The sequence below is a fragment of the Pelmatolapia mariae genome, linkage group LG18 (assembly GCF_036321145.2).
Source record: "Pelmatolapia mariae isolate MD_Pm_ZW linkage group LG18, Pm_UMD_F_2, whole genome shotgun sequence".
In the NCBI taxonomy this organism is placed as follows: domain Eukaryota; kingdom Metazoa; phylum Chordata; class Actinopteri; order Cichliformes; family Cichlidae; genus Pelmatolapia; species Pelmatolapia mariae.
The window spans coordinates 20,850,185-20,875,342 of NC_086243.1; the positions used below are offsets into that span (position 1 = coordinate 20,850,185).

Here is a 25,158-nt window from a genome sequence, read left to right on the forward strand (position 1 = left end):
TTGGTACAGCTTGCCACTCCAGGGCTTCCCCAGAGGCTAGGTGTCAGGCCCCAGCTAATTCTGGACCCCTGCAGTTTAAGCAGCCCCCTGAGTACCACCTCATGTCAGCGTTGCCTGGGCGGAGCCAGTGCTCAGTGCATTGTCAGTCGCCACTGTGTCAGCTAGTGGCCTCCATGACTGCTGGCTTGGTCATGGCTTCTGCTGGAGGGTCCGAGGGACAGCTCCGGCCTTCGTCTCTAGTCTCCGCTGGAGGGTCCGAGGGACCGCCCCGGCCTTCGTCTCTAGTCTCCGCTGGAGGGTCCGAGGGACCGCTCCGGCCTTCGTTTCGTGTCTCCGCTGAAGGGTCCGAGGGACCGCTCCGGCCTTCGTCTCTGGTCTCCGCTGGAGGGTCCGAAGGACCGCTCCGGCCTTTGCCTCGTGTCTCCGCTGGAGGGTCCGAGGGACCGCTCCGGCCTTTGCCTCGTGTCTCCGCTGGAGGGTCCGAGGGACCGCTCCGGCCTTTGCCTCGTGTCTCCGCTGGAGGGTCCGAGGGACCGCTCCGGCCTTTGCCTCGTGTCTCCGCTGGAGGGTCCAAGGGATCCGTCCAGCCTGCAGCGCCTCCGTCTCCGGCGTCCACGCCGCCGCCAGCTGCAGCGCTTCCGTCTCCGGCGTCCACGCCGCCGCCAGCTGCAGCGCTTCCGTCTCCGGCGTCCACGCCGCCAGCTGCAGCGCTTCCGTCTCCGGCGTCCACGCCGCCGCCAGCTGCAGCGCTTCCGTCTCCGGCGTCCACGCCGCCAGCTGCAGTGCCTTCGTCTCCGGCGTCCACGCCGCCACCTGCGGCCTCATCGTCTCCGGCTTCCACGCCGTCACCTGCGGCCTCTTCGTCTCCGGCTTCCACGCCGTCACCTGCGGCCTCTTCGTCTCCGGCTTCCACGCCGTCACCTGCGGCCTCTTCGTCTCCGGCTTCCACGCCGTCACCTGCGGCCTCTTCGTCTCCGGCTTCCACGCCGTCACCTGCGGCCTCTTCGTCTCCGGCTTCCACGCCGTCACCTGCGGCCTCATCAGCGTCGCCAGGTCCGGCTTCCACGCCGTCACCTGCGGCCTCATCAGCGTCGCCAGGTCCGGCTTCCACGCCGTCACCTGCGGCCTCATCAGCGTCGCCAGGTCCGGCTTCCACGCCGTCACCTGCGGCCTCATCAGCGTCGCCAGGTCCGGCTTCCACGCCGTCACCTGCGGCCTCATCAGCGTCGCCAGGTCCGGCTTCCACGCCGTCACCTGCGGCCTCATCAGCGTCGCCAGGTCCGGCTTCCACGCCGTCACCTGCGGCCTCATCAGCGTCGTCTGGTCCGGCTTCCACGCCGTCACCTGCGGCCTCATCAGCGTCGTCTGGTCCGGCTTCCACGCCGTCACCTGCGGCCTCATCAGCGTCGTCTGGTCCGGCTTCCACGCCGTCACCTGCGGCCTCATCAGCGTCGTCTGGTCCGGCTTCCACGCCGTCACCTGCGGCCTCATCAGCGTCGTCTGGTCCGGCTTCCACGCCGTCACCTGCGGCCTCATCAGCGTCGTCTGGTCCGGCCTCCGTGTCTTCATCCTCGTCTGGTCCAGCCTCCGTGTCTTCATCCTCGTCTGGTCCAGCCTCCGTGTCTTCATCCTCGTCTGGTCCAGCCTCCGTGTCTTCATCCTCGTCTGGTCCAGCCTCCGTGTCTTCATCCTCGTCTGGTCCAGCCTCCGTGTCCTCATCCTCGTCTGGTCCAGCCTCCGTGTCCTCATCCTCGTCTGGTCCAGCCTCCGTGTCCTCATCCTCGTCTGGTCCAGCCTCCGTGTCCTCTTCCTCGTCTGGTCCAGCCTCCGTGTCCTCTTCCTCGTCTGGTCCAGCCTCCGTGTCCTCTTCCTCGTCTGGTCCAGCCTCATCATCATCATCATCAGCTTCATCCGCGCCTGCAGCGTCAGCATCAGCTTCATCCGCGCCTGCAGCGTCAGCATCAGCTTCATTGGCTTCCGCAGCTGCCACGCTGCCGCCCGGTCCTGCCTTGCCTGGTCCGGCCTCAGCTTCGCCTGGTCCAGTAACAGCTTCAGCCTCACCCGCTCCGCCTGCGGCCTCCGAGCCTTCGTCCTCGCCGCCTGCGGCCTCAGCATCTGTTCCAGCCTCGCCTGGTCCTGCAGTGGCAACTCTGCTGTCAGAGCCAGCTCGACCTGCGCCTCCTCGCCTTTGTTGGCCGCTTTCCAGGCCTCGGAGTCGGCATCATGGCCGTCGAGGGCGGCCCCCTGAACTGTTTGCCCGTCGCCGCCATTGCCGTGCGCACGGTCGGCCACCTGAACTGCTTTCCCCTTGGCTCCTGTACTGTCGGGACCAGGGTTGGCCCCCTGAACTATGTTTCTGGACTCCATTCCCTGCAACCCATGGTTGTTTTTGGCCCGCCTGTTTTGTTTTGACTAATTTCCAGGGCCCCTGTGCTTTTCGTGGACGTTTTGTGTTGGACTCTGTTCTGCGTTCATGTGATGGACGTTTTGGTTTTGTTCTGAGCCCTCCGTCCTGGGCCCCCGCCGCCCGCCCTGGTCGGGTGGTTTTGTGTTTTGGGGCGTTTTTGTTTTTCCTGTTGGGCTGTCTGGAGCCAGCCCTTCAGGGGGGGGTACTGTCACGGTTCTGGGTCAGTGTTGACCCAGCATTTTGAGTTTCGTATATTTTGGTTTTATTTTGTATTATGGATTGTTTTCCTATTCTTTTGTAGTGCTGCTGCTGATGATCTAGAGTTTCATGTTTCTGTTTATTCGTGTTTTAGGAAGGAGTGTGCCTCATGTTAGTGTGTGCAGCTTTGTTCCCCCTGTCTCGTCAGTCCTGATTTCTCCCAGCTGTGTCTCCCTTCTGTTGTCCATTCCCTGATTACTTCCCTGTGTATATTAGCCCTGTGTTTGCCCCTGCTCAGTGTCGCGTCGTACCCTCAACTAGCTGTGTGTGTTCTGTTTCCAGTGTTCCTTGCGTGTAGTCATCTGCTCAGGTTTAGTTTTGTTTTCCAGTGTTTCAGACCTTAGTTCCTCTGTTCTGTCTTTTGTTGTCTTTTTGGTGAGTTTAGTTAATTCAAGGTTTTGTCCCAGCAATAAAGCTGCGCTTTAAGTTGAACTCCCCGTGTCGGAGTCCTGCATTTTGGATCCACCTCTCCTGCCTGCCTGCCACACAGCCTACCATGACAGAAAGCTCTTTTGACTAAACTAGAATATGTTAAAAGTATCAGTTACAGTATTTTAAATTATATGTCTTAATATTGACTGTCAAAAAACTGAATTTATTTATTTTCTCAGTACTGGATGTAATTTCTGTGAACAAAAGTTATAACATTCATAAAAGTATATGATGGGGGCAGGAAAAATAAAATTAATATCTGTTACAATACAGCGCAGGTTAAAATTGATTTAATGTGGCATCGATTCAAAGACTGATTTTAACCGGTTGATTCAACAGAGCTTTCCAAATGGAATGAGTGAAAATCCTACATGTGGCGAATTTGACAAACGTAACATTTGTCTACAGCTTTTGTGTGCTCACAAATTGTGAATTGTTCACGTTATTTAATTCTGATTCACCCCTTATTAGACTTAAAGTCACCCCTCCACCGAACAGAGAGCAATAATGGAAACAAATCTGCGACAGGGTTAAACATCATCAGCACAAAATGACCCTTAATTAATCCTGTGGCTTGTGGGATGGACAGCAGCTGAAGAAAGATTAGCACATGACAGAGGTGTTAAAACTTTGTTATCTAAATAACTGAAACAACGAGATTAATATTCATAAAATTTTCTAACAGTTTATTAATTCATTCAACAAGACTGACACTTCTTACACAAAGTACATAGTAGTTGATATAACAAGGCAACATGTTGTTACTCTGAGGTATTTGATTGATGCTCTGGAAATTTTGTTGGATTTGGTAAAGCTCAATATTTAGACACAACGAATGATTAATAAATTAAAGCTACATAATTGAATGAAATTTAACTGATGAATGTATGTCACGTTCATAGAACTTAACAGACGTTAAGCAAACTTTAGTTTTTAGATGGAAATATGGTAGTATGATAAAATTACATTACATTACAATACATTAAATTACATTACAATTTAATTCAATAAACCTTAGAGGTGGTTGTGTGGGAAAATCCCAGTGGAGCTTCTGAAAATACTCATAATAATAATAACTGTGCTGTGAAGGTGTACCCAGGTAGCCAGTGGGTGCATGTACTGTTAATATAGAGTTGGATTCCAGTCTTCTATATGCCATCTCTGCATATATTTAATTATTTGTTTTATTCATGTGTTGTAATGACTTCTTTAATATGGCATGCTGTAATTTTCTATTTTCCTCTTTCACGTGATTCTTGTCTTGTACATAATGCAAAACCGCTTCACATCCCACCCCATTATGTATAAGTGTGAACCCCCAGCACATGAATAGTTAAGACGCTGCCAAGCCCAGCAATACAAAAAAATTACCATTACAATTTAATTATGCATGCCAGAGTTAGAAGTGTGCACAGATGAATGGCTGTGGTGGAACATCATGACTAACGGATTAGCATTGTCAGAGATTTGATGTGGATTAGTTAAAAGGATTATTACTAGTTGCGCAGCACCGGCGGACTACAAATAAGGGGTTTGGATATTTTTGGAATTTGAATGAATGGCATGAGCACTTGCTGCCGTACCACTGAAGAAAATGATCTAAAGAATTCACATATGAATAGAAATGTCACCTCGTCCTACTTAATTCTATTTCTGTTGTGCTGCATGTGGTGTCATTGTCTTACCACCACCTACTGCAGACACTGTAGCTCCTTTAAATTTATACCCAACACATCCATGGGATCTTTTATCAAACATTTCAGTTCTAAAACAATGACAGTTACACTGTGGTGATTTAAAAATCTCATCTTAAATGATGTCAGTTTTAATTAAATGCACGTTAATGCCTCATGTTATTTGAAATAAGTATGTTTTAAATGATTAAAAAAGATTAGAAAAGAATGACACATTTAAGCCCAGCAAGATAGACAGAATTAATTTGTCTAATGACTTTTAGAATATATACATAGATTTTATATTTGCACAATAAATGTTGAAAATAAATTTCATCAAATATCTACAATCTAGGACTAAAGGGGACTATTAGAATTACACTTTTTATGGCTCAGTGCATGGAGACATGTGAAGTTCAAACAGCATCAGAATGGGGAAGAAAGGGGATTTATGTGACTTTGAACGTTGCATGGTTGTTGGTGGCAGACAGGCTGGTCTGAGTGTTTCAGAAACTGCTAATCTACTGGGATTTTCTTGCACAACCATCTCTAGGTTTTACAGAGAACTAATCCAAAGAACATCCAGTACCCAATCACTGCTTCAAACTGATTGGAAGGTAGCAGTAAGTTGAATAACCATGATTATACAGTTCCCCCCCCCCCCAAAAAAAAAGGTATGCAGAAAATCATCTCTGAATACGAAACATGCTAAACCTTAAAGCAGATGGGCTACAGAAGCAGAGGACCACACAGGGTGCCACTCACATCACATTCCAGAAAGGCTCATGTTGGAGGGGGTGGTGTAATGGTGTGGGACATAGTTTCTTGGCACACTGCACCCTTTAGTACCAATTGAGTATTGTTTAAATACTATAATCTAACCATTTTCTGATGGGTACTTCCAGCAGTATAACGCATGGCACAAAGCTCAAATCTTCTCAAACTTGAACTTGATAGCGAGTTCAGTGTACTCAAATGTCCCCCACATCTCAATTCAAGCCGACAAATCTGCACCAACTGTGTGATGCTATCATGTAAATATGGACGAAAATCTCTGAGAAATCTTTCCAGCACCTTGTTGAAGTTCTTGCCATAAAGGAAATTCTTAAGGTAAAAGAGGGGTCCAAACCAGTCCAAGCAGGATGTACCAGTCAGTATATTTTTGCACTATATTTGGATAGTTTGCTGCTGTAATGTGTGCACAGTTCTGGGCTTTCCATGCTGGTTTTCGATCCTAACTGGATATGATGTATGAGATAAGATAATTTATCATATCATTTGACTATTTGTGTTTCATGTTAGGTGTAAGGAAGACTAAAGGCCTCTCAGGTTAATAATTCACCATAGACCAATAGGGGTTTTCAGAGGAACAGACAGAACAAATGAGAGTGGGGAACGCGAAACGAGCGAGGAAAAACGAAAAGATAAGTAGTGGAAGGTTGGGGGAGAGAGATGAGCTGATGATGAACAGATTAAAGTCAAATAAAGGAGGTGGTGTGGAGGAAGAAAGGGAGGGTAGATTGAAGAAGAGTTTAGTATGCTAGAGGCAACAGCAGTGTGGAGTCTGTGGAGAAGCCACATCCTCTTTGGGATGAATAGATCCATTTAGAGGGTCACGAGGACACACACACACATACGCAGATAAGACGCTAAGTGGATATTTGTTCCAATTGATAACTACTGTGGGTTCATATTCACAACCAGGCACTTTTCCCTCTTTAATGAGCAGCTGTATTACATAGAAAAAAGAATGAGAGTGTACACGAGACTCCCCTGTGTCAAAAAACTTTTAATTGGACCTTTTCGTGGTGAGATTGTCAATTTAAAAGGTATGGATACAATTTTGAGTTGAGTTGAGAAAATTTATCTGGCAGCATGCCCACATAGCTTAATCTTCTTTTTCATCTGTTTTTAATATAAAAGATTTTGTGTTACTTTTTTCAGTTTGGAATATTTTACTTTCAGTCCTGTGATGCCATTTGATGATTCATCTTAATAGAGCCGGCTAATGCATCAGCTAACACCTCTATTCAGGCTATTAGGTGACTCACACAATGCCACGGCAAGGGGAAAGAGGCTAAAAGATGATTTATTTAACATGGCACTGCAAATATTTGGACAGCAACGCCATTGTTTGATGTGTCATCTTCCAGATGCTTTGAAGTTTATTCAGCAGGTCAAACAGACGTCTGGCAGAATAGTTGGATAGCCGTCGAAGTTGTTGTGTGAGCCAAAGATGGGAGAAAGCTAATAACTGAGTAACTTTGAACATCTGCAGAGGAAATGCTGTTTGAGTAAATGTTCAGGATCATTTTGCTGGTTATGTTTGGGTTTCGCTTGGATTCCTGATTCTTTTCGTGACAGCGCAAAGTAAAAAAATCAGTCCATCCATCCTCGCTCTTCTGCTTATCCTTCTCAGGGTTGGGAGGGGACTGGAGTCTACCCCAGCTGTCTTAGGGCAAGAGGCAGGGTACACCCTGGACAGGTCGCCAGTCTGTTGCAGTGCTAACACATAGAGACAGACAAACATTCACGGGCAATTAAGAGTTACCAATTAACCTAACCCCACTGACTGCATGTCTTTGGAATGTGGGAGGAAGCCAGAGAACCTACACAAACATGGGGAGAACATGCAAACTCCACACAGAAAGACCCCAGCCATGAACTTAGGACCTTCTTGCTGTGAGGCAACAGTGCTAACCACGTGCCACCATGCTGCCCCTTTTAAAAGACTTTTGTCTTAAAGTACTTGATTTTTAAGTAGAAAGACATGAACGTGATTGCGTGGATCTAGGCCAGGGGTAGACAACTCCAGGCCTCGAGGGCCAGTGTCCTGCAGGTTTTAAATGTGTCCTTGATCCAACACAGCTGATTCAAATGGCTAAATGACCTCCTCAACATGTCTTGAAGTTATCCAGAGGCCTGGTACACTGTAAAATGTAATATTGTGTTTAATTAAAAATATTAAATAGGCTGAACTCAATTTTTATCAATTTGTTATTAGAACTCAATTTAAAAAACTTACCAGTACTTTTTATGCAAAAACGCTGATAAACTCGATTAATTTGAGTTGTCCTAACTTAGAAAAACTAAGTAAGCTGGAAGTTTTGCTTCTCAGGGCGGAAGGACGAAAGATGTGTTTTGAAAATGCCACGTGACTACCGTCCTCCTCCCTCGCGGATCAGTCCGCATGTTCACGGTGCATTTGTTATGGAATATGTTGAGCAAACCTGGAGAAGCGTCAGCTCAAGAGACTATTGTTGTCATTACTGTGGATCTTTACCTGATACACTGACTTGGTGAGTAAATGTTTACTCTTATTCAAACTGATTTTGTGGCTTCTCTTAGTTTAGCACCAGGTTTAAAATCTTGCTAGCTAGTTACTGTTAGCCTAGCATTGCTGCTGCCGCTGGGCTCATGTTACTTAAAAATTAACACCACAGCCTTAAAAACCTTACATAAAACTATGTCGGTGAAATTTTCTGTTGATCGTTTGAAATAAATAAGTGAGATAAGAGCCCAGACAAAATTCTTTGGGAGGTGCAGCCGTTAGGAGTGGGATAGGTGTGGGGGGTGGATAACAGAGCTCTCCAAAAACGTGGAAGCACTTTTGCAAATATGTGATATTTTGATAAATTAAGTAGATATTTGAGCATTACATAGCTACATTCTCGCCTGAAAATATCTTAAAAGGTTATTTTGTGACCCAGAAAGGGTAATCTGGGGAAAAGGAGGATCGCATTTGTCGGCCACGGTTGTCGGAGCCTGTGCGTACTTGTAAGCGCGGCAATGGCGGAGGAGCGCGGCTAAAAAACTTATTACTTTTTCTGGGTCACAAAATAAATTTTTAAGATATTTTCAGGCAAGAATGTAGCTGTTTAAAGTTCAAATATCTGCTCGATTTATCAAGACATCACATATTTGCAAAAATGCTCCGACGTTTTCGGAGACGTCCATTTTTTTTATGCTTTGTGGCAGCTTTAGAACATCTGTGGCATCTATTAATGCCAAATCTAGCCTTTATTTAACAAAATAAGCAAATTCTATGTTACAATGATTGCACAGCCATTAAGGATCAAATCAGTTTCTGAAATATGTTCTGTTTTTTTCTCCCTCTGCTTGCTTCTTATTGTCTTTGAGGCTCGGGACCAGCACTCCTGTTGTTGGACAGAAAGACATCAACTCAGTGGTAAGTATTTTGGTTTTCCAATATATTAGCAACTGTCAGTGACATTTATATTAATCAGGCTGAACTTTAATCATACTTTAGATCAGCCTGTTTTACTTATTGTTTTGTTTGTGCTTTGGTTTGGGGAAGTTGTTTCTTTACTGATCTTTTCCTGTCTTCTGTTATTAGACTTGAGATATGACTGCACTATGCTGTTGCTGGTGACTCCAGTTAATTCTACAAGACATGCTGTGTAAGTAAACAAACAACAACAGTTTGGTCTGCATTTCTTCAAACTTAGTTTAGAGGGTCTACACTGTATATAGTGAAGTCTGCAAGTTTTCGAACAGCAAAATTTGTTTTGTGCCCAAATCATTTTGCACATCATTAGAATGAAAGTTATTGCCCATGTTTGCATAGCCCTTTTTAAAATGATGCTTTCATGACATTACTGTATGTTGGGTGGTGGTCAGGGCTATCCAGACTGACAATTGGGACATTGAATGTCACCTCTCCGGTGGGGAGGGAGCCTGAGATTGTCTAAATTGGAGTCTGTTTTATACCAAATGCAGAAAAAATGTTTTAAGAAAGCAATTAAGTTCATGTTCCAAAAATATGATTGTTTGCTTGCAGGACACCAGGAGAGATGAGTCCTCCGTCACAGATGGTGTGGTCAGTGAAGATGGTTGCCTGCAGGTTCAAGCTCATTGCATCTCCAACCCACATCCACTGCCACTGTACTTAAGGGAAGTTAAAGACTTTCTTCTGCACCTACATTTGGATCACCTCGATCCATGACAGTCATTCAGGCAGTAATGCCTGGACTGGAAACAAGCCATCCTTAAAATATTACAACATTCCAGCTCATGTGTTGGAATGGAAAACAAATGTGTTGTTTAAATTAGAGACTGCACTTTCATTGTAAGATTATAACAGTGATGGCAATATAACTGTTTGTTGTTCAGCAGAACAGTGTCCAGTATGTTGGCTGTTGTACTTTGTTGTGTTTGAAAATAAAAGTTGGGCTCATTTTAACATCATTACAAAAATTGTTGTTTATTATTTTTAATCATATTCAGGCTACCACAAATTGTTTTTTCATTTAGTTGAACTTGAAATGTTTGTCAGCAGGTAAACAATTAATATTGTCAACAAGTCAGAAATATCAAGTTATTCTTAATACTGCAGACTTGCAATGTATAAGTTGTCCTAACAGTCATCTTAAGTAAGCTTTACTTAGTTTTTTTGAGGCAACGAGTTTCCATAATTTTTTTGAGTTCTGGGAACTAACAAGGCTGTACAGTGTACTCAAAATGAGTAAGTTGCCCTAACTTGGTCATCTTACGTAAACTTGATCCAATTTTTTTGAGTTCTGGGAACAAATGAGCTTGTACAGAGTACTCAAAATAAATAAGTTGTCCTAACTTAGTCATTTTTAGCTAAGCTTTACTCAATTTTTTTGAGGCAACGAGTTTCCATAATTTTTTTGAGTTCTGGGAACTAATTAGATTTTACAGTGTAATGAACTAATCATTTGATTCAGGTGTGTTGACACAGGGTGAAATCTAAAATCTGCAGGACACCGGCCCTCAAGGCCTGGAGTTGCCTACTCCTGATCTAGGCCATCAGAAACACTGGACATGAAGTGTTGCTGCTTTTTGAATAGTTTTTAAAGCAGTTATCTGACAAGTAATATGCTTGTTGTGCAGTTAATTCTGTTAATTGCTTACATTACCCAAGATGCCTGTGGTCCAGTTTTGGTTTGTATAATTCTATAATAATGATTATCTGTCGGTTAATACATTTTTTAATCTTTGTTTAGAATACATCAATATACTTGGAGTTGTTTTTGGTTATGGTTGATTGGTTTCATTAAGGCAGTGTTAGGTATGACTGTTTTGGGGGGGTTTTCTCCGTGAAGAACATAAAGAAACTCACTTGTAAGCTTCAGAATTAGTTCAGTTTACTGCATTCTCAAGCCAGTGAGAATGCAGACAAAATGACAAAAAATGAGTGCATAACTTTGGTGTCATCATTGCCACCATGTCGTGATTGACTGGAGTTTACAGAAGCAATGCTATTGGGATGCTAGATGCTGAGACGCATGTCAAATGTGTTGTTGCGGACTTGCACGCTTATAAGAGCGCAATCTCTGATCTAATTGATCTTGGTAAAAATCTGACTGGACAGAGGTACTTTTTGGTCCTCCAACCTGTAATTGTGCCATTCTTGTGCCAGCATCTTTCCCTGCAGCTGTTTCAGCAGGACTGTGCCCACTGCCAGAGTAGTAGAGCATATCCAGAGACTTCCTTGGTCAGGGTTGACTTGTTCATCAGAAGCAGCCACACCCAATCATCTCTGCACAGCTGCAGGCTGCAATCACCCATAAATGGAAAGCTTTTCCTCCATGAACAGAATACTTGCACAATTCTTGTGCAGATGAGTGATTGCTTACATCGCATCCAGAGGAAGGCATATGCTATACTAATTATTTTGTATATGCATATATTATAGTACTGGTTTAAAAATATATGTAAAACACAAACTTACATTTGTTTTTTGATTAGAATATTTTATATGTTATTTAACACTAATTACCATATATCTATGTGTAGACATATCAGGTTCAGCTTGCTTTCTGATTACATTTAAAATTCTTGAGGGATGAAGCTCTCCAACTTTTGGTTATGGTTTGAGAATATTTAGTTTTTTCGAACAATCTTATAACGTTAAAAGCCTCCTGTGATTTTCACTGGTCCATTCCTGTCTTTTGAAAAGCTTTGCTAGCTCCTGTCATACTGCAAAGATTCTACTTGTATGCTGACCTGAGGGAATCAGCTTTCATAGCTGAGAGGAATGAGAGAAAAGCATGCTATTAAATGTGCCCCCAGTTTGTGCAGATATAGGCCCATTTTCCATTTCAGAGCTCATAATACCCAACCCCAAGGTGCTTATGTCAGTAAGCTTTAATTGTAGTGGACAGGCCACACTTGATACACACAACGTCAAGAAAATTCAGGTTTTTCTTATAAACCGATTTGTGAGAGAGTTACATCAATATTAAAACAATGCGTAAATAAATAAAACATCAAATCTGATAACAAGCTATGGGTCAGTGTTCTTTTTTAATTTACCCAAAACAAACCAAAAAAACTGTGCAGTTATTTAAGCAGGAAATAATCACCTCACTGTTGAATTTTACAGATGGAAAGTACTTGTTGGTGCTCGTTTTCTCTCAAGGTACAGGTGAGAGAGCTAGAGGTGCTGACCAAAGTGCCGTGCATCTCAAAGATAATAATAATTACATGTAAAAAATAAACCAATAAGTGTCTTGAAAATATTAAATAAAACCACAAGTGAATAATAATAATAATAAAGCCCACTCTGTCTGGTTTTAACCTCTAAAAACACATTTTAAAAATAGCAGCTGTGAGGTCCTGATGTGAAGATGTAGGCTGGTCCACAATTTGGAATACAGTTATTTAAAAACAAATGAGTAATAAAATCAACTCTAAAACTGTCATGCAGTATGGATGATAATTGGATTTTCTTCCTTGTACTAGGTCAGGAGCCAGAGCCAGCATTATAGCTGCAGAATAAAGACTTTTACATGAGCCCAGATCAGAGTAATGAATAGCAATTTCAATCTTTGAAGCAAAGAACTGGTTTCACCTTTAGAAGTACATTAAGTTGAAGAAAGCTAACTTTGATGACAGTCTATCATTGTCATGACAGCATCACAGAGTTTCTGCACATCCATGATACCAACCTCCCATTACACCACATCCACAGGTACTCTATTGGCCTCACTGTCATGTTCAAGAAACCAGTTTGAAGTGATCTGAGCTTTGTGACATGGTGAATTAGCCATCAGAAGGTGGATACACTGCAGTCATAAAAGGATGGACATGGACAGCAACAATACTCAGATACAATACTCAGCTTAAAGTGTTGCTAGAAAATATTCACATACTATTACATCACCACCAGCAACTTGAACAAGTGATACAGCATGATGGATCCTTTCTGTCGTGTAGTTTGTGCAGAAATCGAGAGTCATCAGACCAGGCAACATTTTTCCAATCTTCTATTGCTTAATTTCGATGAGGCCAGTAACAACTGTGGCCTCGGCTTCCTGTTCTTAACTGACAGGACTGGGAGCCGGTGTGATCGCCACTGCTGTAGCCACTCTGCTTGAAGGTTCAAAGTGATGCTTGTTCAGATGCTCTTCCCCAGCAAACACACCCCACTGGGATCCATTCTACAGAAATCCCTCTTCGGTGCCCAAAAGGGCAAAACTGCTGTTGGCCCTGTGTGGACAAATGCAGTTGGGAATGTTATATAAGTGTGGGTTTGCCCTGCCCGCACAGTTCACCCACAGCTCCCTAGTGTTGGCCCACATTGGAATATTTTCTGGGTCTGCATACTTTGGTAGAAACATGAGGTTATTTATGTTACTGTTGCCTGTCTGTCAGCTCAAATGAGTCTGTCCATTTTCCTCTGACCCCTGGTGTCAACAAGGCATTTTCACCCAGAGAACTCCTGTTTACTGGATATTTTCTCTTTTTCTGGCCATTATCTGTAAACCTTAGAAATGCCTGTTTGGGAAATCCCAGTAGATCAGCAGTTACTCAGACCAGCCCATCTGGAACCCATAATGCCACATTCAAAGTCACTTAAATCACGAAATTTCGATTTAAACTTCAGAAAGTCGCCTTAACCTTATCTACATACTGCACCTGAATGAACTGAGTTGCTTCTTTGTAACTGTACTATATAATGTATGTACTATACTAATAACATGGCCTGTGAGAGTAGGTTTGCATAGTTGGTGAATAAAGTATGTTCTTTTTCTAAAAGGTAGTGTAATGTGTTTGAAGTGTTAGACTTAGAAATTGTGGCCCTCTAGAGGATCCTGCATGTCTGTATAATAATCAGTCAAATGGAACAGTGCTAGTGTAAGGGAGGTAATGATAATAAATGGTTACTGTTTGTAGTGGTGATAAAGATGACAAAGAAGGAGTTACATAAAGTTAATGACACGTTTTATTCCTCATTTGAATGATGCAGTACCCTCAAAAATACATGTTTTCAGCTAAATGTGTTTTTCTTCGTGGCTCTTCTGTCAACAACATTCAAATATATTTGGAGAGCCTGAAATTCCACCAAAAAATAAATTATTAAAATCTAGCAAAAATTCTTGCTTTTTTTTTTACTTGAACACGACCAATAAACACCACTTTCCTCTTGATATCTCAGCTTATTTGTCAAGTTCCTTTCCAGCCTTTTTATGTTGGACTGTATGTTTATGAGGATTTGGATTCGGATATGACTCCCCAGGGGTGCTGAATTACTGTTAGACAGCATTGCCTACATGATTAGCCGAAGGAGTATACGGCTGTGTGATTCATCAAACCTGTTTCCGTGCCCCATGTTGCTGCCCGAGTGCCTGAAAGGAAGGCAAGTAACGCTTCATCTGCTCTGGATGAAATCACAATTCATTAATGAAATGACAGGAGACACAAACGTTTCATCATTTCAGATGCACAACCGAGGAGATCTACCTCCCAAAAAAAAAATTCAAACATGAAGATACCAGATCTTTTTTTTTTTTTTGTTGAGATTTTTGACTGCCTCATAAATAACAATTAAAATATGTCTTCCATACCTGTAATCAGTATTTGTCCTAGTTTGACGAATCAAGAAGAAATTAACGTATAACGTACAAAGCTGATGCAACAAGTTTGGTGTCTACAGATGTATTATGTCAATTTATTGTCTTTTTTAATACATTTACTAAAAGTGGGACCATGTAGGGTTTTTTTGTGATGTTTGTTGTCTTTTTTGTTGAAATGCTACAGTTGCCTTGTGTGGTTTTCTCTTATGGTAGGCAATAAAGCAATTGCACAATACTTTACAAACGATACAACAGAATATCACATGCTGTTGCACACTTCTGACAATATGGATGTTGAGATGTCATTTTTAAAATCTCTATATTTTGGAATTTATATTATCTATAATTCTGTGTGAAGTAGGAGGTCAAGAAAAGGTGAATTAAAGAGAGACTTTAAGGGTTTTGACAGCCCGATAGGAAAGCAGTCACCACAAATTAAGTGTATCCAGGGTTAAGAGCCAATTTCTAAATGTAACAATATACTAACTGCAGGACACCAAATCCTGCGAATAAAATAAAATATAAGCTAGCCATAATCAAAGAATGTAACACTCCTGCTGATCATGTGTTTCTACCCAGCGTGAACGGCTCTTTTCAGTTCGCCTCAATGATGTGTTGAATGTTGGAACCTCAGTCAAACTTATGTAAGCTGCTGTAACTGGAGTGTATAGCAATTCTAATTAAGTAGTTTATTATGGCTGCTCCATCTTTTGGCATTCTTCCTTGAAAATATTTAAAACTGACCTGTACCACGCTGTCTGCTCTGATCTTCACTGCATATCAAGCATTTTGTCACCAGCAGTCGCTGTCTGTGGTATATGTGCCTTTATGTTCAGCTTTATATAAGAGCACAGCCAATTCTTCCTCTGGAGATAGCCTCATTACCCACGCTGCCAGTCATGCAAAGACACACGCAGGCTCATGCATGTAAACACGCTTGCTTTTACAGATGCGCAGTTTGCATTTGGTTCATCTTAATGGCGTAGGCACACACAAACACGCCTTTGTCAGTCGACCTCAATTTAGCAAAGAGGTATTTTGGAGCTGTTCACTTTCCACATAATAGCTGAAGTCCTGAGACCCAACTTCCACTTTTACCCTCTTACCTTGGCTGCTCCCAGGGTCCCTTCTGTGTGTGTGTGTGTGTGTGTGTGTGTGTGTGTGTGTGTGTGTGTGTGTGTGTGTGTGTGTGTGTGTGTGTGTGTGTGTGTGTGTGTGTGTGTGTTCAAGTGCGTGTGAAAGTGTCAGGTAGACACACTGAGATCCAATTACAACTCCTCAGTCTCTCTTCAGTTACCTGTGAGAAGTTCATGTAGGCCATTCTGTCTTTCCCCAAGACAAATGCACAAACACACACACACATGCTCTCACACACACAGACAGTGAAAAATCAATGCACTGAACAATCCAGATAGTTCCCCTGAGCTGTTGTAGGCTTCAGGTTCAGGTAGTTGTTATTTAAAAGTTTGGTCTCTTGTTAATAAAAGCTTTGCATGTTTGTGCTTTCCTTATTTTCCCACCAGCTGAGATTATATTTGACCATTTTCTGCATTTAGCCTTAACCCTGAAGCATAACCAAAGAAACAAGCATTACCCCTCATGACTTCAGGACTAAATATATTCTTCTCGCAGGTAGAAGCTAAAGGAGGATTTAAACATTAGTACTGTTGTTATGCTGCACTGTTGCATAATCTTTTCTTAACACACGTAGAAGCTTGATGTTTTACTAAGCCTAATCTGAAAGTATATTGCTAGTTTTCTGCTTAAATTGAAGAACAGGTTTAATTTTCCTAACAACCCAGAATTCATTGCAAACATTCAGCCTCCTCTGATACCATGTGACCCCCCCCCCATTTTCACACATGGGAGCGACAGAATATAAGATGCACATTAACTGCCCACAGTAAAACTCCTTGAGCGATGCTGCTGCACACCAGTGTGGCAGCTCAGACTGTATCAGCCTCATTACTGATGCTGGTTTATAATGCCCTGCCACGTACTTCTTTTTCATTACAGCATCTTTCAGATCTGCTGGCTCATACAGCTTTGCTTTGTCTCTGGCATGAAGTGGTACATTTTCACATATTCTACTTTATTAGTTACTTTATCGACCTTTAAAGTCCAGTGCTTGTTTCAGCCTGTCTGTGGTTTAACTGTTTTTCCTTGTTTTATTCTATGACAGTAAATTTAAAATCAACCTCTTTGTGGACTAAAAAGTTACTCCAAAGCAGAATCCCCCCAAAACAGCATTTTCTCCATTGGCCACTTGAGGTTGACTCAAAAAGAGAGTCAACGCATATTGAGTCCTTTGTTAAAATGGCCAGCTTCATAGAAGAACCAATAGAAACATGTTTGTATCTGGTACAAAAATCTTCTTTATAGCTAATTTCCTTCTACATAACAGGCATTATTTTTAAATAATGCTTTGCAGGTCACACGTTTAATAAACTAGTACATGCCCATGCCTAAATACAGTAGATATGATTGCATAATTTGATGTAATGTAATCTTGATAGTTTAAACATCACAATTTGGAAATATCAAAAATTAGTATAGTCTATGTTTGATAAATTAGATGTTCCTGATGTTAAATTAAAATTAACATCAGGAATTTTAATTTATATATATAGTTCTTTTATAGGATGACATGAGTCAGGAGTCAGCCCCTGTTAGAGTGCCTAAATTTATTTATAAAATTAATTTATTAACTTATAAAAGAATTGGTTGCTAGTCAACATGATGACATCATAATATATCATGCATAATTCATGGTTTGTGAATATAAATTTGACTTTACTGTCATTAAATAATAGATGTTATAGGTGCATACATGGTATAAATGGGTCACCTTTGCCCATGGGTAGGTGGTTGCTAAGCAACATGGTGCATTAAAATATTTGATATAGATAAGAACCTTCACAGGCTCATTAGGGGTCTGTCTGATCTAACCAGCAGGTGGAAATAGACACCTATGTATCTTCACTGTATTTATGCCTTTGAAAACATTTTTTTATGCAATTACTTTACATTAAAATATTGTGGCTTGTTTTTATGCTAACAGGCTGTCCAAGAAGTCTTTGTTTTTTCAGTGACTAAACATCTAGTATCTTTTTTTTTATTTATGTTAGCACTAATTAGCAGTTATCTATGTCTGTGTGCATTGTACCGGTACTGTCTGTGGATGCAGCTTGCTAATCAAGTTGCAGCAATTAGCTCAAAACATAGCGTGCCACCCTGTTGTCTAAATAAATCACTTCTGGCTCAAATCATAATACTCAAGGCTTCAAAACAGGAGTGCATAGTAATAGGATGGAGTGGTAATCGTCTATCAAGCTTACAGTGTGCTTTTTTTAATATAACTAAAAACAACTGTATTAGTTAAAAAGTTGCATTAGTGTAAATTAGTGTGTAAGACACCTGGACAAATTATTCTCACTGATATAAAACAAACTTTCTGTTAATGTAAGTAACATTTCTTCAACTTCTCCTGCAGCTATCAGTTAAAACTAACTAAAGATCATTATGAACTAATCAATACAGCAGCACTTCAGTTCCAACAACATATGCTCTCATCTCATCTCATCTCATCCCATCTGATCTCCTAACAAGGGAAATTAAAACTCTGTTTGCCCTTCATGCTCCAGTTTGGAAAGACGATCTGCATTAGGTGCATTTCATCATAATGACATCATCTGACCGTGCTTTGTATGAATGTGTCAGAGTAAATTAGAGCTCACATAACTAAGCAGTCATCTCAGAGATAAAATCAAAAGTTGAGGCAGTTTAATACGCCGTATTCCTGAAATCTCTGATGTGTCAGAGCTTGTAGCTGCCATGTAGACAGTTTTTTTGATAGGACCTTATCTCTTTCTGTTCTGTCATCAAGTTTCAAGCCATTGTCAGCTGTTAGGGCGTAGCTAGATGGAGCGACTGCATCCAAACTGTCTCTTAAACCGCTTAAGTTTTCTGTACCACTGCCAGCAAAATTCACTTTCCCTCCTGCTGTGCCTCAAGCCTTGTTTTTGTTTTTTTAAGTTTCTGAAGCCTTCATGTTCCCTGTGGATGATCAGCCACTGTTGCTTGACAGTTGCCTCTGACATGTGCAACATTGTTTAATCTGAAATTAGCCCATAACATGCTGACAGCTGGGGGTGGCGGTTGTTGTTGTCATATTAAAGTTTTTACCGCCCTGAGCAGAGCAGTTCAGACAGCAGGTCCGGCTGGTCTGGCATTTGAGTTGATGAGAAGTGATAAAGCTTAATGAGTGCAATTTGGAAATAGCTTTCCAAAGCCTTCGATGGTAGCTAAAATGTAATATTGAAATTGGATTTGTTTAGTATTTAAAGTTTTAGAAATGGGCAAACATTTGTTCAGTGATAAAGCACCAATATGTGCAGAGGACCCGCATCTCCTTTTGGGAGTCAGCCTACGGGTTCAGTGAAAGGAAAAAATAAGCTGCTTTGTCAGTGACTGCGCTGTTTTTAGGAAAATTAGCCTGAATAACAAAGAAAATAAATAACTGGTCACTTTAGTGTCACTGCTGGAAAAATAGTCAATCAACTTCTTAGACATTAGGATGATATGTTCCGATTACTTTCTTCCTATTACTTGTTTAACTTGTTTTGTTGAATCGATTGTGTCAGACCTCTAAATATTCATTTTATTGTTATGCATGAAAAAGTAAAGCCATCAAGGTTTATATTTGACGAGCTAAAAAAGCTCATGCTTGACATTTGAATGACGTATGAATTTAAAAAATGACAATGAATGGGTTATTTAAATGAATTTCATATAAATTATATGTCACTCAGCTAATTGCTTTGATTTATGTTATGCATTTTCCTCCCATTAATTAGCATCTATGCCCATGTGTGTTGCATTCACAGTCCCCAAACAGACTGCTTTAATTAAAAAGAAATAAATCAATTATATATATATAGACATATATAAAATTGGTTAATCAGCTAATTGCTTCCACAGCAATTCCCATAAAACTATATAAACAGACAGGTTGCCTTTACAAATTCAGAAGCAAAACAGAGTAAGACTGTCTTATTGCTGTCACTTTATGCAGGTTAGATATGCACAATGTTGTGTTTTTAGCAAATGCATGTCTAAAAACTTTGTATTCATTGAAAGTATTTCCATCTTTCCAATAAACATGAGCCTCACATGTTTTTAGGCCATGTCTGCACCGCACTGCCATCTCCTCCTAAAGGAGGACTTAATGTGTCAAGTAATTTGACTGTTTGCATGATGCAAAAAATAAAAACGAAATCCAAAAAAGCAATGTAAAAAAGCACAAAAAAGCAAAATGGCTGAATATGACATTTTTATATTATATTATATTAAAGGTTTGCAATTGCACCGTTCGAAAAACTTTGGAAACCCAGACTATCGAGAGGGGTGGTCATTTGAAGCACTCCACATCATCACAGGCAAAGCTCAGGCTGCCAGGCTGATTAAGGCCTCATTTAAATATAAATGCTATATACTGGACATCTGTTAAAGCCAGTACATTTAAAGGATTTGTTGGCACCCTCCAGGCACCCTGTTAAAACCGTCTCTTTTGATGAGCCCTTTAAAATTCAGCTGACTTGTGGATAAAATGAGTCTTTGTATGAGTGTGTGTTAGTGTGGGTCAGAGGAATAAAAGGGTGAACTAGCTTTCGAAACAAACCATAACATTTGATAGACCTGCAGTTTCTGTTATTATTATTTGTTCTCTTTTTACATCTCTGTTTTGTTTAATGGTTATTTTTCATTCAGCTCATAGACCTGACGTGTTTGTGTTAGAGAGTAGAGAGGAGATCTGAAGCGACACACACAGATGATATGCCGGGCCTTGTGACATTATTATGATCTTCTTATACACTTCATCCAGCTTTAGGTAATTAAACTTAATCTTTTTTCTTTATCCTGTCTGGCTGCCCTATCAATTCTTACATTTATGCAGTTAGAAAAACAACAACAAAAATATGGGATTAACCTAAAGAATCAATTCTTTATTAAAAAGTCATTTTAAATCACTGAGAGGTTGGTGGTGGGCTGTTTATTTTTAATGTCACCATGTATTTTATTAACTGGACATGCACAGTATTGAGTAACCTACTAATATTATGACTACATTAGCATAAACATTCATATCATTTAAACTAGTGTAAACATTCTAGCCTATGGGACATAGCTGATTTCACAATGGCCAGAGTAGCTGTCTTAAAAAAAAGTAGAAATAAAAGTAAATAAATAAAAGGCAGCATATATTTAAAAAATAGAAAAGCAAAGCATCTCCATCCTCGACACTTACTTCCCTTTTTATCAATGAGATGGACTGGAGCTATAATGGCACTGGATGCCATCATCCCATGTCAGGGATATAAATACCAATCAAAATACCATGCCATCTATTAGGTAGTGCAAAGAACTGTATTTTTAAGTAATGCTGTCCTTCTGGCAACTCATCGTCATATTTTTTTGTCACGGTTCTGGGTCTTTGTGACCCAGCATTTTGAGTTCTTGTATTTTTATATTATGGTTTATGGTCGGAGTCCTTGGTTGTACTGTTTTGATTATTGTCATTTCCCTAGGTTTCAGTTATGGCTGTCGAGGGTTTAGTTCTTAGGTTTTGTGTGATGACTTCCCTGTGTTCCGTGTTGAGTCTACTGTGCCTTTCTCTCCCATGTTTCAGGTCCCTATGCTTTGTCTCCCCAGTCTGTTAAGTTTACATGTCTAGAGTTCAGTCGGTGTGTTTCCTGTTTTACTTTGAAGGTACATGTCTCACGTCATTGTTTCTAGTTTTGCTTCCCTTGTCTCGTCCAGTCTAATTACTCGCAGCTGTGCTCTCCTTCTGTGTCTCATTTCCCTCGTTATCCCTCAGTGTATTTAAGCCCTGTGTTTCTCTTTGTTAGTGTCGCGTCCTTCTGTCACAAAACGGTTCTGTGCATGCAGGAAAAGGACCCAAACGCAAAACTCACCGAGGCAAACGTGAACTCAAAAACACTGCTTTATTGCAGGTGTGGAGGTAAAACAAAGAACATAACTAAACTGGGAAACTAATAATAACAAACTCATAGAAGATGCAGGGAGAATAACACACAGCTATGAGGGAGGACGCGAAAGTTAGGAGTGGCAGAAAAGTATGTGAGGGTGGTGCAGGACATCAGGGATCTGCTCTCAGCCCTCTGTTGTTTGCAGTGGTGATGGACAGGTTGCCTGATGAGGTCAGACAGGAGTCCCTGTGGATTATGATGTTTGCAGACGACACTGTGATTTTACGTAAGAGTGGCGAGCAGGCCAGGACAGTACTGTAAGTATCAGTACAAGTATTTAAACAAATATCTAATCCAGTCATTTTAATATCGATGTCAGTATCAACACCTGTAGGCCTATCCTGCCCCTTCTGTTCTGGAAGAATTGCAGCTAATCTACTGTAAGTATATGTTCTGGTGACATTCCTACTCTGCTTTTGTGTAAGATTGTAACTTTATCTGTAGCGTGAGTATATTCCCTTTCCCAAATTGCTGCTTACAGGGTTTGACTACGCACAACAAGCATTCAATGCGATATAAAAATTTCAGGGATCCTTTCGTGGTATAAAAAAGTATAGGAATTCGCTTGTATATTGTTTATTGAGAATAAAATAAGGGCAAGCTGGAATCCTTTTCAGTTTTCTTTTTTAGTTTTGGTGAATATGAAAGATTAAAAAGAACATTTAAGAAGCAATAGCATTAAAATTTCATAATTCCAATGGTAATCTTCTTTATATACTAAATTAGCCCCAAAAAGATGATATTCATCAAAGTATACATCCAAAAAACTTTTGTTTTTATCATTTGCTTGAGAGCTTTGTCACTTTTGCTAAAACTGACTAATGTTGGCTTTCTTGGGGCTCAGCATATTGCCTTAATAGAAGCATTGTTTAGGTGCACTTTTTGCTTCCTTTTAATATGCTGCAGAACAAAGGCAAAGTCCAAATGAAAGGGCTTACAGTGCTGCAGGGTTGACGTCTCTGTGTCTTTGAGATATTCCCAATTTATGTTGCATATATTTGGCAGCATTTTAAAAGGTACCATATTTTCCCCACTATTGTCATGGTGTTCAATGCTTTTCACATATGGCCAGGTCTACATTGTTCTGCAGTGTGGGCAGGCAGCAGAAGCTTAAGTGATGATTTGTCACCTCGTCCTACGTCTCATTGTGCTCTATCTCTCTCTATTGACAGAGGGGCTGGCAGATTTAGCTTCACACATAATTTAAACCTGACGAACAGCATGTTGTAATTCTTGGGTTTGTTTTCATCTTGGCTGTAGATGCACCTGCATACATGTTATTATTTATTATTTTTCGATCATTTTAGGGTTAATATTGCAGTATTAAAGCAGATTTTTGTGTTCTAATCTCCAAATAAAAATGCTGTGGGATGAGAAATATTGTCCACTTAAGCATGTGGAAACCATCCTATCACTGCAAAATGCACTGAGCACTAAAGGATACTGGATCTAAAGGATTTTTTTTCCCCAAAAGCTGTTTTTCAGGCTATTGAGAGAAGATCCGGTGTGGTATATTACCATGGTACCTGTATTTAGGTCACTGCTTTGAACTGTAAAATACCTCTGTTTCACTCCTGTGCACGCATATACTGCACATATGTACAGCATGCATACAGATTCACATGTATTGTTTCATACCATGGGGGGATAAACTCTGTGGAGGCCTCCCTGAGCAGTAGCTCCAGTAATCGGTAGCAACAGCAGCAGCAGGCAGGATGAAAATGTTTAAGAGTCTTAACCACAGTTCCAAACCAGTGACTGTATATACAGAATATATATTCATAATCTGCAGCACCATCCCTCTTCTTGTCTTGCATTTTGTGACACAAACCATGAACAGCATCCATTCACCTGTAAAATAAAAGTTGCACTGTTGGAGATTTGATTTCAGCATAAATCCAAAACTTTTATGTTGAACAAAGGTTTCACTGCTGCTCCATGGACAAGTTGGACACTTGCAAGCTACAGGTGACTGTGGCAGTCTGGTGGCAACCACAGAAATTACTCACCAAGTGGTTGGGGAACACACATTTTTTCCCCGTTACTGAAGTCTTAGTTGACTGATCAGTGAATGTAAGTTGTCGGTGCAGCATAATCACACTGCCTCACAGCTGCACCAGCTGACACTCGTTATCGCATACAGTAGATGGAAAACGCGATTCTTTGTAAATGAATCAAGACAGACCATCCTGCTGCTGTAGTTACTAGTTGTACAAAATATATTTAAAAATAGTCTAAAAACAGTTCTAGCAATAGCACTGCTTATCAGCACTTATTGTACGTGGCATCTTTCAGAAATAGCGCTTTTAGAAATTCATAGCTTCAATAAGAGTGGTTGAGCTAGAGCTGAGTGTGACAAACAGAGCAGGGAATCCGAAAAGTGTAGAGACATGTACCACAATGTTGGGGTTTGGCTTCTCTGTATGTTTTATGATTTTTGCATTAGGATGAAACACAGAGGATAAGAAGGCTACTGAGTTTGCAGTTTATTTACACATTAAAAAGGTACCACGGGGCCAAAACTAATAACAGATGCTACTGAGTTATAACTGAGCTAAATATACTGAATTGAATAGATGATATTTAGTTGAGGATGGAACGAGACTGGGGCTCCGGACTTTTGGGCTTGGGACTTGTCGATACACGAGCCAAAAATGTCTAGTTTGGAAATAATTCTCGTTTCCTCTGCTCCAGTTAGGCAGAGATACTGGATGAGCCTTGCAGCATTTGGACTGGGACTTAGCCATCTGTGTGTACAGCACTGTTGTTACTGTGCCATGGCTCCTCTGCCTGAGTCTGCATATTGTCTGCTCTGGTGTATTGTTTTCTGGTTCTCTGTGTTGCCTCATGTATCTTTTCTACAATCCAGTAAATACAAAGCTTTAAGTTCAAACTGAGTTGTAAATAATTAAAATCAAATAATAAAAGAGCTTAATTCAAACAAACATCCAAAGAACTGAGCCAGACCTGCAAAAATCAGTCATGTAGTTGATCGAAAGAACATAAACCCAGTAATATTTTGTTAATTAAAAAGTGATAAATGTTTATTTGGTTTCTGCTTGGCAAATGTCACTCTGTGCTGCAGTTATTTGCCAATTATCTGTGGCTTTTTCAGCAAAAAGTAAAAGCCCACAGCAGGATAAGAGCTGCTGGTCAACAACGGGTTTGTTGATAAAGGTGAAAGAAGGTGGATTTGCAGGCTGACTAAGCCGTGCTTTGCAGTGAATGCAAAAAGTGGAGCGGAGATGGAGCAGGTGGTCAAGCAATAGAGTCAGACTGACAGTTGGAGGTTAGAAGTGAACTTGACAGAAGAAGAGTGGGCAGGCACACTGATGAAGTCGAGCAACCGGGAAGGCCGGAAAAACTTTGACACTGAGAGAATCGAGTTAACACACGGAGAATAAATCATCCAAGTCCCTTCAGACGCTGCAAAGCTATTTGAGGCAAAATTTTGTTTTGGGACTGTACACAAAACATTGACTTGATTTGGCTGA

At 41.1% G+C, this 25,158-nt stretch overlaps 1 protein-coding gene and 1 long non-coding RNA gene across 2 annotated transcripts in view; both read left to right on the forward strand.

Annotated features, from left to right (window-relative positions):
* b4galt2 (UDP-Gal:betaGlcNAc beta 1,4- galactosyltransferase, polypeptide 2) overlaps positions 1–25,158 on the forward strand; it is a 225,993-nt gene that overhangs the window by 58,954 nt on the left and 141,881 nt on the right. The gene's annotated exons all lie outside the window — the stretch shown is intronic.
* Positions 7,975–9,153, forward strand: LOC135932176 (uncharacterized). The gene is made up of 3 exons (XR_010573308.1): positions 7,975–8,041; positions 8,911–8,959; positions 9,128–9,153. It is a non-coding gene; the product is annotated as an uncharacterized LOC135932176 (long non-coding RNA).